Below are 19,296 nucleotides of genomic sequence, written 5' to 3'. Positions count from 1 at the left end.
CAAGTAGGAGACAGACTCCACATGTATGTTCTTGACACTGACTGCATAGGACATATCTACAATATGTATTGATTTACCATGGAACTTATGTGGCTGCTACAGTTGTAAGATATGCCTGTGTAGTGACATAGTAAAGTGCCATTGCACTCAGTGATAGGCGTGGTGAGTGAAATATATAGCATAACAGTGACAATCTGGGATTTACATGCATTACCTTTCTGTATAGGTTGTACAAAATTGAATGAATCCCCACATTTTACCACCAGTGAAAGTCAAAGGCTACGTTACATTATGTGTCCATAAGTCCATGGGTAATGGCTCAACTACGAACAGTGTGCAGACACTACTATATTCTCCAAGGGTGGATGATTTTGAGAAGGATAGTATTGTGCAGTCCTTGGCATTTACTATTTGTCAGTGGCTCTGACAACAACTGAATGTGTGTCTCAGGGCATCCCGGATAACTGTTGGTTCAGTGTGTGATTCAATGACAGCTCCTACTATGCAATCACCTGCTAATGTAGTCAGTCAGAAGTCACAGACAATGGCCATGACTACAGAGAAATGAATGACATAAAGGGGTGCTCCATTAATGATGTCTGAGGGAAGTCCACTGGTGACTGGCTTCATTGTACCCTAGGTTTACCCAATGCTATCTTCCCAGATTATGACTCTCAGATACTTGGCTATCCACCAGCTGACATACCACTCTGTAAATAACCTACACAGTTTTCAGCAAGGCCTACTGTTCTAATATTGTCAACCACCTTGTCAGGCCATGGTTGTGGAGAGAGTCATATTCCCCTCATCCATTGCATAATTTAACACTCAGTGAGGTCTGCAGGTTAGGGTAGGTAGTCATGAATTACCCTTGAGCAAAACAAACTGTGTTTGGTCCGGTGTCAGTAGGTGTATGACACTGTTACTGATCATATTCATGCTAACTCCTTTCATGGCTTTACATATCAGATGACTGAGAGATCTGGGGATACTGCTTCACACTGCATGCTAGTTGTCCTCTTTGCAACAAAGTATTGCAGTTACTTCCATCATGTCCCAAGAAAAGAGTCATCCAAGGTGTCTGTACAAGGCACAGGCAAACAATGGAGGGAAATGTAATATGTATACCCTGTAAAGGAAAGGTGGGAGGTTTTACATAGATATTCTGCAGGTGGACACACAAGCGGTGTGTACTGAAAGGGCATAATTACCTTCTGAAGAATGTGGAAAGCAGGGGAGTCCCCTGAATTGCTGGTGTCTGGTTACTACTAATGATGGTCTTACCACAACCACTCTCTCATGAGATACTGTGCTCTGATACTTTTTCTGTCATCATACACAAAACATTACTATGAAGCTCATGATGAGAAGCAGGCCACAAGCTGTTTGTTCATCCACATAGTTGTTCCACATCATGGAAGGCTCAGTAAGCTTCACATACCCTTCTCCAGGCAGATGCCTTGATTGGCAACCAGAGCAATCAGTTGGCTTTTGCATGTATTAGGCCTTTTGTACCAGGGTTAGTGGTATGTCACTAGAGAACTGACCAGATGGTGATTAGGAGCACAGCTGCAGGGACACAATATAATGTGCAATATCCAGTGACATAGATGTTCAAGCTTGCTGAAACAAGCAGCACAGTGGCAGTGATCCATCTTAGGTGACAATTTCACAGCAATTCATGCATCCTGCTCTTCAACAGATTAATGGTGGATATCTGCATGATATGGCTATGAGGCCTATTGTAGAGGACTGATCACCTTTGACCAAAGTGTGTTCACCTGACATGTCCTAGATATGTCGCTCTGTACAGTTATCTATCTGGAACACATGTCTGTGTTACCACATCATGTCATACAGCAACCAGTTTGCTGTCTGGTTGCTTGACAGGCATTGTATGCTTGCAAGGCCAACATAATGTCAGCAAAGCTGAACAAGTCCTCCTCTCTGCATGCACGGGCATCCATATCTTCACTGCAAGAAATGCCTACAAACACTATGTTTTAGGCTGCCAACCCCAGGGGTGTGACAGCATGACCCTAACTTTGCTGGACTTGCAAAGTGTCAGATTGTTAAGTATGGTATTGGGTCAAAGCTTAATAACAGGATTATGGCCAATCTAAGATCCACATGGTTGGCAAAACATTGCATGGCACACTGTCAGGTGTTGTGTTACCTTAGGGGACCTACATAAAGGTTGCATGTTAAATTTCACCATCTGTCACGACACTGCCTAATGATAGCATGCTGTGATGTACACACAAGCATGACTGTATTGCTAATGACATTATCAATGACTGCTGATGAGATGTGGAAAGTGTCGCCACCCCTCTACTTCTATGCCACACAAACACAATGTGTGACAGATGTAACTGTATTTCACACCTTGATTCCTTGTTGTCTCAAACAGCAGTCAGTACATATGGCAATGAGCATTTTGCCAACATGCACAGCTCATCTCCTACACCACTCACACCCGCATCGCACACACCTGCATGTGTGCAGCTCCTTACCAGACACCTTCTCAAACAATAGTCACCTCAGAAAATCCTACCTCTGGAGAGCACAGTACACTTAATAGTTAATACATAACTGTCTCACCGGTAAAACACCTGAGGCAAAACACAAATTCATACCTATTATTCATAGGTGATTATATCATACGACATGTTGATGTCCGTGTCACCAGGCTACATATGGAAAAGGCAGCTGTCTGTGGGTTGACACCGTACATTGCTGCAACTCAAGGAATATCAGGTAACATAATGATGACATCATAGTTCCTGGAGGTGTGTACAACTAGAGACATACATCACTGGACTGTATGCAGACACATGACTGAGGTTAGACATGTTATGTCTCTAGCAGGTATACCCATAGCTTTCAGCTGCATTTGACCCTTACCTAGGATGATGGCTCAATACACAACACACAGAAAATTATGGACATCAATAATTGCCTTGGAGTGTGGTGTCAGTATAAGGGGATCCACTACATGTCCACCTGGGATGACTTGCTCAACAGATGTCAATCTTTTGACAGAGATAGTCTTCATCTCTCACCACTGGGCAGTTGAATACTGGCTAAGGCTGCTGACAACCCCAAGTGCACCTTATAGGCACTGTGTGAAGGGAAAACTTTCCAATGACAATGCCATATTATTACAACATCATGGTTATGCTGCTACATGCTGGGAATGGCAAGACTAAACCCCATGCTGTGGAAGGTGTTCCCACCTTGGAATATGCAGACATTTGTGCATCAAAGGCACATGTTTCAAGGCTGTGGACAGCACCACAGCCATAAAAGACTTCACGTCCTTCCACATGTTCAGACCTCAAACTGACAGTGTGCAAGGTAATGCAGGTGGCATGTACATAGTCATTAAGGATAGATACACATCCAGATTTAGTGAAACACTGTGATTTCCCAGAGACACTGCAAGTGCTATTCACTTCTGGAATGGCACCTAATCAAGCCATTGCCAGCTACAGGAGCAGCTCCATGAATCCAGACACCCATTGTTCTTATTTGAATGTACTTGTGTCTGTCAAGATATATCAGTACACCATGGTTTGGGGTGACATTAAGTAACCACCAACTGTGTTGCTTAGTCATGCTGAAGCTCACTTGCCCAAAGGTTAGTCCACATCCTTAACTGCAATACCCTGGACCAGTGGTGTGACATCCCCACAAGGGGATCCAATGTAGGGCATCATGTGTTTACCAGTATGGGTGACCACAGTAGATCCCCAGTCTGAGGTCGTCCCTGGTGAGATCTGACTACAGATCAGTCTCAATAAAACTATCAGACCTAACCTCCCTTGCAGAAAATACAGAAATATACTTCAGCAAACCTGTTTATTACCTCCTATGGGATGGTTTACATAGCTTGACAGCACCTCCTCACTTAGATGGGACAGGCAAATATGCAGAGCTCTACACCCATGCATTATGTAAGCAGCACTACATTGCATAGACTCTGCTGGAAGAGCACAAGCTCCTCATGGCACAGCAAACCTGCCTAGTGGACAACTGCCATTAGCAGGCTGTACAATATGAGCTGGACATTGCTGTGACAGTTGGGTTTGGGTACCCCCCCCCCAAAATGGAAGCACAACCTCCTTAGCTAAAACAAGCACATAGTGTCATTGTGACATTGTCTAGAAATAGTATGTGATAAAATTTGCCTCCCACACAAAACAGAAACACAATGCACAGTGTAGTCACATGTGTAACCTTAAAGGACAGGCCCTGATTGTCGGTGATCTCATACTTAATGATATCACATATAATGGTTCTATACTCATAGTTAACCTGTAGTCCCACAGATTCTGTGTCAGCTTCATCCCCTGTTTCCACCACATTTGCCACATGACATTCCTACAACCTGTTCCATACCTTCCATATCTACAGAACAGATCATAACTGGCCCCTCTATGGGGGATACACATAATCTATTGGACATGCTAACATCCTAGATTGTGTCCTACAGGCAATCCAAAAAGGATTACTAATACCACTGCAAACTCTTTGCAATCATACTCTAACCACTGGCCGCATCCCAGCTGACTGGATAATGGTAACTGTTGTCCCCTTGCACAGAGGTGGTGCATCCACTGACCATAAGAATCTATTTACCTGAATACCCATATCTGTACGCCATGGGGCAAATCATCATGGAGCTAATCAGCAAACATATATGTAATCTACAAACACTTGACTGTACACAGTTTGGATTTCTGGCAGGGAGTTCATGGCTGTCAAATGTGGTGGACATGTCTGAGACAGTCACCAAGGACCTGTGTTAGGGGACATCAGGGCATACAACCCCCTGTACTTAGCTAAGTCATGTGACTCTATCCCCCACTCAGGCATCATTGACAAAAGCACCCACTTAGGCATCCATTATAATATCATTATAAAGGTCACTTAGTGGCTCAGGGATGGCACACATACTAAAAATAGGGAATTCCACTTCCAGTAGCTGATCTGTAAGCAGCAGTGTTCAACAGGTCTCAGTCCTGAGTTCTCTGCTGCTTGGAATCCATTTAAACACAATACAGGGGAATACTGAAAGTCTGTGGCTGACAACATTGGCTGATGAATACAAACTGTGGGTGGTCATAGACCCTGTCAGTTATGTCAATATCCTACAAGAGGGTATTCATGAACAAATGCCTGTTGACATACTAATGGCTATAAACTCCATGCAAATATATATGTAGTATTATTGCCATCGGTAACACCAATGTTCCTGGTAAGTAGCACATCAGTAGAAACATGTGATGTACATATGCAGGGGTGATAGACCTGGGAACACAGGCCTGGCCACACAGGTTTATACCTAATATACCTGAGATCACCATGTCTCCCCAGTGGTAAGACGGGAATCATATGTCATAACTGAGGGCACAGTCACCCAAAATTGACATACTCATAACTGACATGTACTCTTCCCTCAGCATGCCAATATTTGAGTGCAATGGCCATTTGGCAATGTACCTTTCCAAGTACTACTGGCAATTGCACACAACGCAATGGTCTCTCACATGGCAACTTCACGTCTTCAGTATTTGTTCAATGGGGATCATCTGAAATCAGTGTCATTGTAGCCTATGGCATATAGATTACTGAGAGGTGATCTCCGCCTTGCATATGGGTAAATGTGTGACCTTGATTGATTGGAAATGCTGCATATATGTAGGTGGCATGGTACATGGATTACTCACTCTAAGGACATTAACCTGGCATGTGACATTAGTAATACATGCTGGTGTGAGAGATCTGTCAAGCAAACTTTAACACACCTTTGAAACAGAATCCTGCCTAATGGCAAACAGAGCAGCTCAGTGGACCTCATCAGATGCCATCTGTATGATTGGCTGGGTGACAGTCATTTCACCACAGGACTTTTGACTGTGTCTCTTGTGGACAGGGGAATATGTGCTGATTATGTAAATAAAGGGGGTATAAACTTGGCTAAGATTGTGTGGGCTGTAGGTCCATTATGCTACTAAAGTTCAAAAATACTATGATTCCATGAGTTAATGTAAAATGATCTAACAGCCACACACACAAACCTGGCTACATTCAGGATAACACCACTTTCAATTATTGTTTACAGGACATGGCACAGTACACACGCACACACACGCACACACGCACACACGCACACACGCACACACTCTCACACACACACACACACACACGCACACACACGCACATGCGCACAGGTGCACACGTGCACATGCTCACACACACACAGACACACACACACACACACACACACACACACACACACACACACACACACACACACACACTCCAAGTTAGCTGCATGTAGATTAGAACACTTACCTATCTAATAGTACAGACTACAGATCACAGTACATGATGCACGCACTACACCACAAATCTGCTATTATTATCTCTTTAGGATATTTTATGCTTGATGACAATAGCAAGCCTAGTTGTAATCAGGCATTTGGAGGCCCACATCACTTGCTACATCTTGCTACAACCAAAATATAGCAAAACCCTACCTAAGTTACTGAGGTGATCATATACACACAATATGAGTGGCCTGGATTGGGTTTAGAACCCCTACCTATTTATTCTTTCACACTATAGATCACAGAACTTATTACATGCACCCAGAGCTGACATCTGTTTTATACATGACTGCAGGAAAACTACTACTAGATTACACAAACTAGGTTTGGATGAACAGCGTCTGTGGCCTGCAAAGTGATTTTTCTTCATACTGTTATCTGCATCTAGTAGACTAGCAGCCAGATAACTGTTACTTATCCTAGCTATGTGTCTACAGTTACCAGTCTGGCCATATGTTTCTATTTGCATTTGGATGGGCAAGCCTGTGGGCAAGAACAATATGCCCTGTCCATGCATATGTAGACAACATTATACATTCCACCATCTTCTCACCTGTTGCTGTATGTGTGGTGACATCCAGCAGGCACATTGTCTTTAGGGAAGTGCATTATGTACTGTTGATGCCTTACTTTGGTCCTTTGAGCAACATTATAGATGTGTGATAGTGCAGCTTTACTCTCCATTATAGGTTCATAGGTTCATAGTTTAGCACTAAGCTAACTGCCCTTGCGAGCCATTTTAAGCCTAGCCAATTATCCCTTGTGAGACTCAAACCCTGCACCTTGTGTTTGTAAGACAAACACCTTAGCCATTAAGCCACCCTCCCAACTCTATCATTATCAGGGTATGTAGGACAATAACAGACATCCACACATATATTTATGTATATAACAGGGATGTATATATATATATATATATATATATATATATATATATATATAAAACTGTAGCTGTGTGTGCATGATATATGTGTGTGTGTGTGTGTGTGTGTGTGTGTGTGTGTGTGTGTGTGTGTGTGTGTGTTACATAGATATATGGGGATAGACTGAGATGTATGTTTTTATGTATATCTATCTATCTATCTATCTTTTTCTATATATAAGTATATATCTATTTGTATATACATATAGATAGGTATACTATCTATGGGAGAGACACATAGTGACAGAAAGATATGTATACATATATGTATGTATGTAAAGACATAACTGTACATAACAAATCATTTTGAGAAAAGAGCAACAGAATTGTGCTCTGTTTAACCAAGTGTATGAGCATGAGCAATGGAATGTCAATACTTATAAACTGACTCCAGCCCACACCTACCTGTATTCCAGTCTGGGATTTTGTGTGTTACAGACAATGACATCTGTCCCTGTTTCTGCATTACTGCACTTCATTCAAACTGTCCACGGCATTCTTCAGCTGCCTGATGTAATTAATATGTGACATAGTTTAATAATGTTACACCATACACAGACTGACAGTCTGTAAAAAAGCAACATTATAATACCTCACATCCAAAAGATGTGGATATTTCCAGATTAGAACCATCAAAACCGTCACTCATGCTAAATTCCCTAGTACACTGAGCTACAGAAGCTGCAAGACGGAAAAGAGTTGTGCATCATCCAATCAAAAGCGTAAATATGTACTTTGTTATTCCTGCATTAAGTGAGACATACAATGTATGATCAATTTATATGTTACTGCCTTGAGATTGCCTAGACTGCTAATTTACCATTGATTTGTTACTGTTAAAGCAGTTTATATGTGAAGACTGCTGTGTTGGGAGTGGGGGAACAACACTGCATCTTCTGCTGGGATACACAGTAGTACAACTATCATGTAACCCCACTGTGTAACATCTCCCTTGACTGATATAGTGAATATTCCATGCATGGGGCCTAGTGAATATTAAAGGACACATGATAGTGGACTGGGTATCTGTAGTCTCATGTGGATGTTACTTCTGTCCAAATAGCTCACTATATTTACTTGCATCATTGTATCAGATCTATACATACAATGCCATATCATACTAATCCTTACAAGTACACTTACCTTGCTAATGCAGCAGGTGACAGAACTGTAGTTCAGGGCTGACTCTGTCTGATGCAAGCAGTACACAGCCAATACATGCATAGGTACAGGTGGTGTGGGTTGCCTGGCATCAAGTTTAATATATGTATGTATATCTATTTATATATATATATATATATATATATATATGTGTGTGTGTGTGTGTGTGTGAGTAGGAGTTAGGTGCCAGTCCCTAGGTCCCTAGGTTGTCAGTAAATATACTATGCATTGTCTCTTAGCCAAAGCCAGGGTATACTAAGCATGCCTACATCTGCCTACAGAGGCATCAGCAGGGGTTCCTCCTCTGAGTCCTCCTGTGACAGTGGCTGTGTTGACCTAGGCACTGGTGGGGGGCTGTGCATCCCTACGCTTTGCTGATCCTGCTGTAGCTGTTACCTCAGGATCTGATTGTATAGCATAGCACATGTTGTGAGTATATGTGTACATGTGGCTGAAGAGTATTGCAGGGCTCCACCAGATATATCTAGGCACTGGAACTGTGACTTCAGTAGCCCAAACACATGCTCTATGATGTTCCTAGTTTGGGTGTGTGCCTTATTATGGCATTCTTCCATAGGGGTATGTGTATTTCTGATGAATGTCATCATCCATCATTCCAGTGCATAGCCAGCATCCCCCAGTAAATGGCCATGTGGGATGTCCCCCCTAACAAACATCTGGTGCAGGTGTGAGGTGTGGCAGATATGGGAGTCATGATAAATGCTGGGGCTGCCAGCACACACATTCAGAATAATCCCCTGGCATTGCACATGACCTGGCAGTTGATGGAGTGGTACCCCTTGCTGTTGATGTAGATTCTACCCTCCTCATTGGGTGGTGTCTTGATGTGTACATGAGTGCAATCTATGGCACCCAATACTTCAGGGCAGTGTGCTACATGGCAGAAGTGTTGCATATTGCTGGCTCTCACCTCAGTGGTGCGGAGAACACATGTGTGCTCACTGGCATGTGGTAGCATGACATCCATTAACTGGTGGAGTATCCTGGATGCAGATGCCTGTGACACCCGTATTACGCCCCCAGCTGGCCTATGAAATGTACCTCTAGCTAGTATCCGAAGGGGTATACATACCTTTGTTTCCACTGGGATGGGTTCCCCTCTGTTGGCTCTGGCTCTAGGTTGAGGGTGGCAGAGCTCACTGAGTTCTTGTAGTATGTCCCTGTCCACCCTGTAACACTCTACAATCTCCAGCTCATGTAGATTCAGGAAGGTTACCCTGGGCCTGAACACTCTTCTCCTTTTCTGCCTAGGCTTATTGTCAGCAGCACCAGAAGCATTGACTTCAGCATCTAGCACATACAGAGGTAGCAGACCTGCAGCAGCCCCTAGCCTTATCTCAGTTAAAATTTCCAAGTCTGTACTCTAATGGTCCAGAGTATTGGGGGAAATCAGAATATAGGATGTACGCATACTTTATACAGCTCTGCTGTAAGTCCTGAATGTGTGATTGGCTAACTGTGATGCATTCCACCTGCCTACAATATAATTAACATAATTTAATGGCCCTTTTTCAGTGCTTGATGCAGCACACAGCACTGTATCATGCAGCATAGCTTATGCAAAGGTCAAAATTAATAACTGAATACATCTAGTTTTAAGAACACCCTCAGCCAGGCGGAGAGCTGTGCAAACATGTGCATCTAAGCTTAAAAGATCCTAGAAGTGAGAGGACACACCCCCCTGATGTCATCCACATCCTGTGAAAACATCAACATGATCTAAGAGCCTACACGAAGGGGATATGCAGACATGATTACTCCTTTCTGCTATTCAGTAATACCACCTCATTTGCATAAATATCCATGCTTACAGCCTGGAAACTACACTCTTTATAGCCCTATCACCTTAGCAACAGTAGCAATACACCATTGTAGGGATCCCACACAAGGTCCTATAATATATTTCTGTCACATAATATAAAATTTTTTTTTTTCCTATTTTTTTTAATTTTTCTATTAAGCATGTTTGTGCACTGCAGCACATAGCCCAAAATGCTGAGATTATAAAAAAAATATGTATTAATTTAACTTATTCCCTTAATCTTTCTGACATGCAGAATAATAGTTTTGCACATATGTGTATGTGGTATTACATTTTCAGGGGATTTATGTCCACATTTCTACAGTTTTGCACCCCCTTTTGTACGTCTAGACTCCTGTATGTGGAATTTTTCCAAGTACACTTTGGACACTGATATTGGGTCTGAACAGATGCCTTTCTGCATGTTGGATCACTCTATCTGCCTCATTTCCATGATATTTACCTGATTAAGAGGTGATTTGCATGCCACAGAATTCTCTGTGCTTGTGTGTGCATGCGCGCCGCTCAGCGGCAGCACTTACTGCATCTTAATATGTTCACGTCCATGTAAGCATCACAGCAGGATGCCTACACACAAAAAAAAACAAAAAACTGTAGGCTTTATTGAAGTCCTCCCATTACTTTATGATAATTGGGGAGATATGGCAAAGTGGTGGGATATTGACATGGCTCTTTGTTGATTCACTACCATACATGTGGCCCCATTTGACAATGATCTGGCTCTGGTTCTAATGGAATGTTATACTTGTAATGCCTGATCAGAAGTCTTTCTCACTGATAATGCAACCAATATATGCTCTGCAAAATGTACAATTATGCTTAAGGACAAACAGCTTTCTTTGAAGGTTAAGCTATAAAAGATTTCTACTATCAGATATATGTAATTTATTTTGGTCATATGACAATGTTCTTGCACAATAACAAAAAGCCATTAGAAAGACAATTTCCCTTTGAGAATGCTTTGCTTTGCTGTTTTTCAAATGATCTCTGGAAAGGAAGTGAAAATAAGAAATATGGCATCCTTAGAGTTCTCTGGCTTTGCACATAATGTTCCTATGAATATTCTTAAGTAAACATAGACAGACTTACGCAATGCATATGTTAGTGCATATTGCATGGTCATATCCTTTACAACAGAACATTGTGTGCATGTGCTTTGTGACATGCTGAGAAACAAACTTCCAAACAGTATTATGATCTAATGGTTGACTCCAGACTCATCATCTGCTTGATCACAGTGCAATGAGCTTGTTTGCCTGTTCAGCACAGTTCATTGTGAGAAAACATTTTATAGTTATTTTACTATTATATTTATTATCTTACTGTTACAATTTCTTCATCTATATGTGCAGATAAGTTATATTTCATAGAGTTAACAACACTTATTGCAATTTCTTGTTAGGCTTTTTTAAAACATGTTCTGTTCAGCCTGGACATGGAAATCAGTTTTGTATTTTATTTCTGAATGTCCTAAGTACTACAATTGTTTAAGTAACTTCAGTATCAGTTTACTTTTTCCTAGTTAGTCATATTCATAGCTTAATAAAGCATGATTATTGTGCTTACTTTTTATGCAATTTTTTTATTTTCTGTTTTTTTTTTTTTTACTTTCTAATCTTGTGCTTTTTATGGTGGTATTCACAATCCTTTTTAAGTAGAAGTTAGAGTACCCATATTAGACATCCAAATGTCATGCTAATTAGCTAATTAGCTGTCCAGACGTTTGGTCAGATGTACCTACTTTTCAGGAGCCTTTGTCCAGATGTCTGATATCTGCAGTTTGAAAGGTATATCTATATGTAGACAGTGCATCACTATACCTCATTGCTACTTTTTAATGTATTTGTTTATTTTTAGCATATTAATTTCTTATTTGGGTAAGCCCACTGGAAACAAGGGTCCTTTCCAGAGGTGACCCAGGCTCACTGCCTGGTTTAGTTACTTGCTCACAGTCACACAATAGGCCTCTGTGCTGCCATAATGCCAAACTGACATTCATTCAGGTATATCTTTCTTGTCTATTCTCAGTGTGTGATGGTGAAGTGAGATGGCACTCATAAGATGAAGCTCTACACTGAGCAGTATCTTTTTGCTACATCCTCAGTTAAGCTCATGGGCCCAGGATAATGACAGAAAATATATAATTACAAATATAAGTGGCTGATATCACATTGATTCACATGGTATAGCTGATTACTCTCTACAGTATATAGTAAGGATATTGGCAGTCTGAGTTCTGGTCCTTAGAACAGATTACTAGGATGCTCTCACTAGGTATTTCACATCACAGCAGTAAGAGTTATAGAAGGCTTAGACGACTCCCTCAGTAAGATACCCTAGAAGTGCATAGTGGCTACAGAATGTAAGGTAGGAACTGTTGCTTGAGATGAGGAAGTGAGAGTACCCACAGTCAGTTTATTACCACTAGGACAAGTACCTTAAAATGCATGGATTGTGTTATTTGTAGCTATTAAGCATATCCTTATAAGAGAAATCCTTTCTAAGTATAAGGTGCTATACTAATGGTTTACACATACGCAATAATTATTTTATAATGCTGAGAAGAGCTCCAACTATGTCAACTGCCACCCTCAAGAATCACTTAGTTATTACCCTTCAACCCAGGGTTCAGGACCAAAAAAAAAGAAATCAGTGAAAGACATATTATTTTTCTAGATAATAGCTAGAAAATGGCAAAATGGTTGCTTAAATAACTAAACTTCCATCTTATGTTCAATACTCAATGGGGAAGAAATTCAAACTCAGGGCACCTATAAGCCATTTAAGAGTTCACCAAAGTTAGTCCAGGAATACAAATGAAATTTCTATACCATTTACCTAGAAGTAACTTAAAAAATGACACTATCAACTTTCTCTCATGTACTTAGGGAGAGAGCTACATAATGTCCTGCTGTATGATGAAAATACCTGTTCTTAACTGATGATTTAACATCTGGCAGTCTCACTTATAGATTGCTATTCCTGGTATTTATGCTATGCACCAAAAATATAATATCAAGAGAGACTGCTAATGTCTCATGTCTTGGTAACTTGTATTTGAGAATCAAGTGACCCCTTAAAAAACTATAGCCAAATGAGTACAGAGAACGACTCTCTAATTTCTCTTTAGAACTGAGGGTTTTCTATCCTCTCACTAGCCTAGTAACCATCTTCTGTATTTTGTTTATATTATTTATTTGGCAGGCATTATAACAACTGAAAGACCCACAGTATTCCCTGATATATTCAGTGCAACTGCTTCTCTGCTCACCTACTATATGCAGTGCTTGTTACAATGTAATTGAAGAAATAACAGGTTCAATTTCTTTATGGCCTGTCTTTATTTTATGCTTACAGTCAGTAAATATGCAAAAATTAAAATACTACATGCTTCACTGACACTTTCAGTAAGGCTCCTTTAGTGGCTTAGCTTGTAAATAAGGTGTTTAGCAGAATGTCATTAAACAGAGTGCAGGGTTCAAATCCACTCAGGGTTGTATTTTTTAATGCTTCCATTCTGTAAATGTGTCAGCCTGAAATGTTATATTCTTCATTGATGTTTTCAGTATGACTCCTTCTGCAGTTCAACTTGTAACTGAAGGGCTTAGTAGAGTGTTAGTGAACACAGTGCAGGAAGCAAATCCTGTAAATGTTGTAGATGTCTTTTTTGATGGCATTTGCATTATGGGTACAGTATTATGCTAAGACATTAAACATAAGTCCCATCTCCCGGGTAACCACTTCCTGTTAAATTGCTGCTAATCATTGTGTAGAATTAGCAGCTCACACTAATATCTATTTTCAACCATACAAACTAACCTTTGTATTATCTCACAGTGTGTTTATTCAATGAACATCTGCTCCAATAGAATCATACTCTCAAGTAGTACTTACTCTAGTTGTCAAACTATCATGTTAGCTACCAGCTGTTTGATTGGTATTACTGTATACATTGCTGTTAATTTATCTGTATGTAATCATTGCAACTTTATATTTATATATTCACTCGAGTGCTTGTAATGCTGATCTTCTTCTTCTTCTTTTTCTTTTGGCTCTTCATGTTAGGGATCGCCACAGCAGATCATCTGTTTCCATTTCTTCCTGTCCTCTGCATCTTGCTCTGTCACACCAACCACCACATCCATAAACCTTATCTTAGGACTTCTTCTTTTCCTCTTACCTGGCAGCTCCATCCTTAGCATCCTTTTCCCAGTATACCCAGCATCCCTCCTCAGCACATGTTCAAACCAATGTCATCTGTCCTCTCTGGCTTTGTCTCCAAACCGTCCAACCTGAGCTTACCCTCTAATATACTGATTCCAAATCTTGTCCATCCTTGTCACACCCAGTGCAAATCTTGACATCTTTAACTCAGCCACATCCAGCTCTAACACCTGCCTTTTTGTCAATGCCACTGTCTCCAACTCATATAACATAGCCAGTCTCACTACCCTTGTGTAGACCTTCCCTTTCTCTTTTACTGGTACCCATGTGTCACAAATTACTCCTGACACTCTTTACCATCCACTCCACCCTGCATGTACTCTCTTCTTCATCTCTCTTCCACTCTCACCATTACTCTGAACTGTTGATCACAAGTATTTAAACTCATCCACCTTCACCACCTCTACTCCCTGCATCCTCACCATTCCTCTATCCTCCCTCTCATTGACACACACATATTCTGTCTTAGTCCTGCTGACCTTCATTCCTCTCCTCTCTAGAGCATATCTCCACCTCTCCAGGGTCTCCTCAACCTGTTCCCTACCATCACTACAGATCACAATGTCATCTGCAAGCATCATAGTCCACGGGGACTCCTGTCTAATCTTGTCTGTCAACCTGTCCATCACCATTGCAAATAAGAAAGGACTCAGAGTCGATCCTTGATGTAATCCCACCATCATTAACCATCTGTCACTCCCACCGCAGACCTCACCACTGTCGCACTACCCTCTTACATATCCTGTACCACTCTTACATACTTCTCTGCCACTCCCAACTTCCTCATACAATACCACAACTCCTCTCTAGGCACCTCATCATATGCTTTCTCTAAGTCCACAAAGACACAATGCAACTCCTTCTGACCTTCTCTATACTTCTCCACCAACACTCTCAGAGAAAACATTGCATCTGTAGTGCTTTCTCCTGGCATGAAACTATACTGCTGATCACTAATCATCACCACCCTTCTTAACCTACCTTCCAGTACTCTTTCTCATAACTTCATGCGGTAACTGATCAGTTTTATCCCTCTGTGATTACTACAGCTCTGCACATAATTTTTATTCTTAAAAATTGGTACCAAAATACTTTTTCTCCATTTCTCAGGCATCCTCTCACTTTCCAAGGTTTCATTAAACAATCTGGTTAAAGACTCCACTGCTATTTTTCCTAGACACCTCCATGCTTCCACAGGTATGTCATCTAGACCAACAGCCTTTCCATTCTTCATCCACTTCATAGCTCTCCTTACTGCCAACATTCAAAGTTCCTACCCTCACTATCACACTCCTAACCTTCCTCCTCTTCCTGCCTTTGGGCATGCCTTCCTCTTCTTCTTCTTCTTCTCCTTCAGCCAACAGTAGCCCAGTTAACACCAGCACCTTGTTAGCTAACAGTACATGTGGCGGTCGTTGTTAACCCAGGCCTCCAATATGGAAATCTGTATTGTTGTCCGCATATTTCATTTGGCAAAAGTTTCACACTGGATGCCCTTCCTGATGTAACCATCCCCATTTATCCAAGCTTGGGACTGGCACAAAGAAATACACTGGCTTGTGCATCCACAGTGGCTGGGTTAAATGCTGATATGTCTGTAATACAGATATTTCTGTTATTGGAGCTTTTCTCCCCAGGCCTTTGCTGAAAATGGATCTGCATCCAGTTGGAATTTCCTGGTAAACAAATGTTAAATAAATAAATAAAATCAGCTTGAGTTGGTGGTAGCTCAGATAGATGTAAAAAAATCCAAACCACCTTTCAAAAAGAGTAGGGTTCTTTATTTTTGCAAAAAAATGCAACAGCAAATTCATTTATTAACATATATGAGATACTGCAATATTTACAAATTTATATATTTACAAATAAGCACCAACATTCCATTCCTCCACTCTTGCATCCATGACTACCTTCTTATTTTTTTCTCAAAATATCTTCAAGCTTTTGTTGCTTATTCAACTAAATTGCATTTCTTGCATGGCAAATCTTCCAAATCATCCAAAAAACCTATTGGCATATTTACACTTTCACTGTAATGACAGCTATAAAGAATCATATACAGGGTCTATATTAGAACATTGAAGTTTCAGAACTTCGAATGTTCTAATATCGACCCCTATTAAGCGAAAGCTGAAAATAGAGAAGTTTCAGAAAACCAAATTCTTTCCTAGGTAAAGAATTCGGTTGTCTGTTCCTGTCACTTCGCTATTTTTAGCACTGTGGTGGAAAGTTATGGGTCATTTTCAGGTAAGTGTGCGATTGGGTGGACGTGGGGGTTAAGGCGGGTTAGGTGAGTTAGGGCTAGGGCGCAGGTCAGGTAAGTGTGCGAATGTGTGGACGTGAGGGTTAGGGTGGGGTAGGTGAGTTAGGGTTAGGGCGCAGGTGAGGTGTGTGTATGATAGTGACGGACCTTAGGGTTAGGGTTTGGGTTAAGGTAAGTGGGTAGACAGTGGTGTATGTACAGTTTAGTGTAGGGTTAGATGTAAGATTTTAGGTGTATGTGTGTGGATTGCTGTTTGTGTGGTGTGTTTGTGTTGTGTGCATGTGTTTTGGAACAGCAAATTTTTTCCCTAGGAAAAAATTTGCTGTTCTGAATTTTTGATGTTATCAGTTTTCACTTAATAGGGGTCGATATTAGAACATTCGAAGTTCTGAAACTTCGATGTTCTAATATAGACCCCATATACAAACTTGCATTCTTTAAGTTCTTCATGTTACCATATAATTTTCTTTGCTTCTGTAATAACACACCTTCTTTACCCTTTCACATTTCAACTTTTTTATAATATAATGCAGTCTATCTTCAATTCTTTCATACACCATATTGACTTTCATTGGAAACTTGTTAATGGATAGTCTCCAAAGAAGCTCTTGACATACTGTACATCTAAACTCTGTAACTTTTCTTTTTTTTTTCAAATAGCTTTTATTATATGTGTTTACAAATCTTTACAAGGATCAACATAAATGAAGTTTTTCATAACAGACTTAAGCCAACCTCTCCTGTTTTTATTCATTTTTTATGTCTAATTCCATAACAAAAATATTTTTGAATTAATTCTTTTCATAACTCTCCACTATCTAACCTCATTTACTTTGATTCAAATTAACATATAAACCTCCATCATTATTTTCAAAAATATGTCTTACAATATTATCCCCTTTACTATTCATTACTTTTATTAACCAGTACATCAATATGGAAGCTACATATATTACATTATTTTTTATAAACAAAGAATCTTCATTTACATTCACATAAACAACACCTCTCTTAACTAGGTTTAATCTGCCCCCCCCCCCAATAAAACACAATTTGCAGTATATTCTTCTCCTTTTCTGGCAGAATCATATAAAGTTTGGTTAAATAAGCTATTTTAACTAAAATATATGCATTAAGAAAATAAAAATCAACCTTCCAAAAAGACAATCTAAAATATTTCCTAAAATGTATAATATATACAATAACCTCATTCCACCTATTTTTTGGGTTTGTGTAATTTTAGCGATTGCAATGAATTGCAAATGCTGTTTAGTCAAATGTCATTACGCGAAATGGCAAAATATCGAAAGCATGGAACAGGGATTTTTTTCCTAGGGAAAAAAATCACTGGGGCATTTTCAGTACTTTGCCATCTCCTCCACTGTGGTGCAATCTCGGAGTTGGTATATTTACGTAGGAGGCATGTAGGTGCACAGCCCCTCACAGCGAAAAAAATTGCTGATCTGTGTGTTCAGCATTTTGGGTTTTGTTGGTCAATTATATAATGTTCGCAATTCATTGCGTTCACTTATATATCATATACACTATTTTTTACAACCTTCCAACCCCAATAAATTTATTTGTGTTGAACTATATTCTCCATAATAAATTACTATCATCAGATGCTTTCTTATTTTCTTTATGTAAACGTAATCCTATATTTCTTAAAACTACACTAAAAATGTCAAGATTTTCCTAATCAAAGGCTTATGTGTTATAACAATAATAATGTCATCTGTGTAAGACATAAAACATGGAATAAAAATATGTTTTATAATGTAAGTTCCATCTTTCATATATTTTTCTATTTTACTATTACATTCATAGAAAATTAAACACTACATGATGTACCCTTTTTTTAACACTTAAACTAGAAGACAACAATCCATTAACCAGGATCTTAACACAAATATTACAATAAGCAGATTTTAAAACATTCTAAAATTTTCATTCTACTCAATACTCTTCAAAGATGGCCCATAAATCTTGGTAATCTACATTATCAACAGTTTATTCACACCGCCACCATAATTGTAATCTCCTCATTCATTCCAAAAATATTATCAACCATCTTTCTCATAATAATATATATTTCTTGACTATCCTTACCTTTAATTCCATCAGTCCCTTCCATCTTAACTTTTTAGAGTACAGCTTCAAATCTCTTCTGGATTATTTTCATAAAAATGTTATAATTTGAATTATTTAATGTAATACATCACAAATGCCTTATTTTATTGGAATCTCCATTTTCCATGTACACCTAACAACTTATACACAGACCTCTGTGCATTTCATCCTTATTTAACCATTTATTAAACATGATATCTAAAACCCTTTTTAGCTTTACATAATCCTTTCCCATAAATTCCATAACCAAAGCTATCTAATGCAGACAAATAATTGTTTTAGAGTGTTCATTACCCTTTCAATTCCTCTCCTGCTATGTCTTTATTCAGCCAGTCCTTTGCCTAGTATCAAAATGTCT

The sequence above is a fragment of the Protopterus annectens genome, chromosome 1.part1 (assembly GCF_019279795.1).
Source record: "Protopterus annectens isolate FY-2018-M chromosome 1.part1, PAN1.0, whole genome shotgun sequence".
Classification (NCBI taxonomy): Eukaryota; Metazoa; Chordata; order Ceratodontiformes; family Protopteridae; genus Protopterus; species Protopterus annectens.
Note: the sequence above shows the minus strand (reverse complement) of the source record.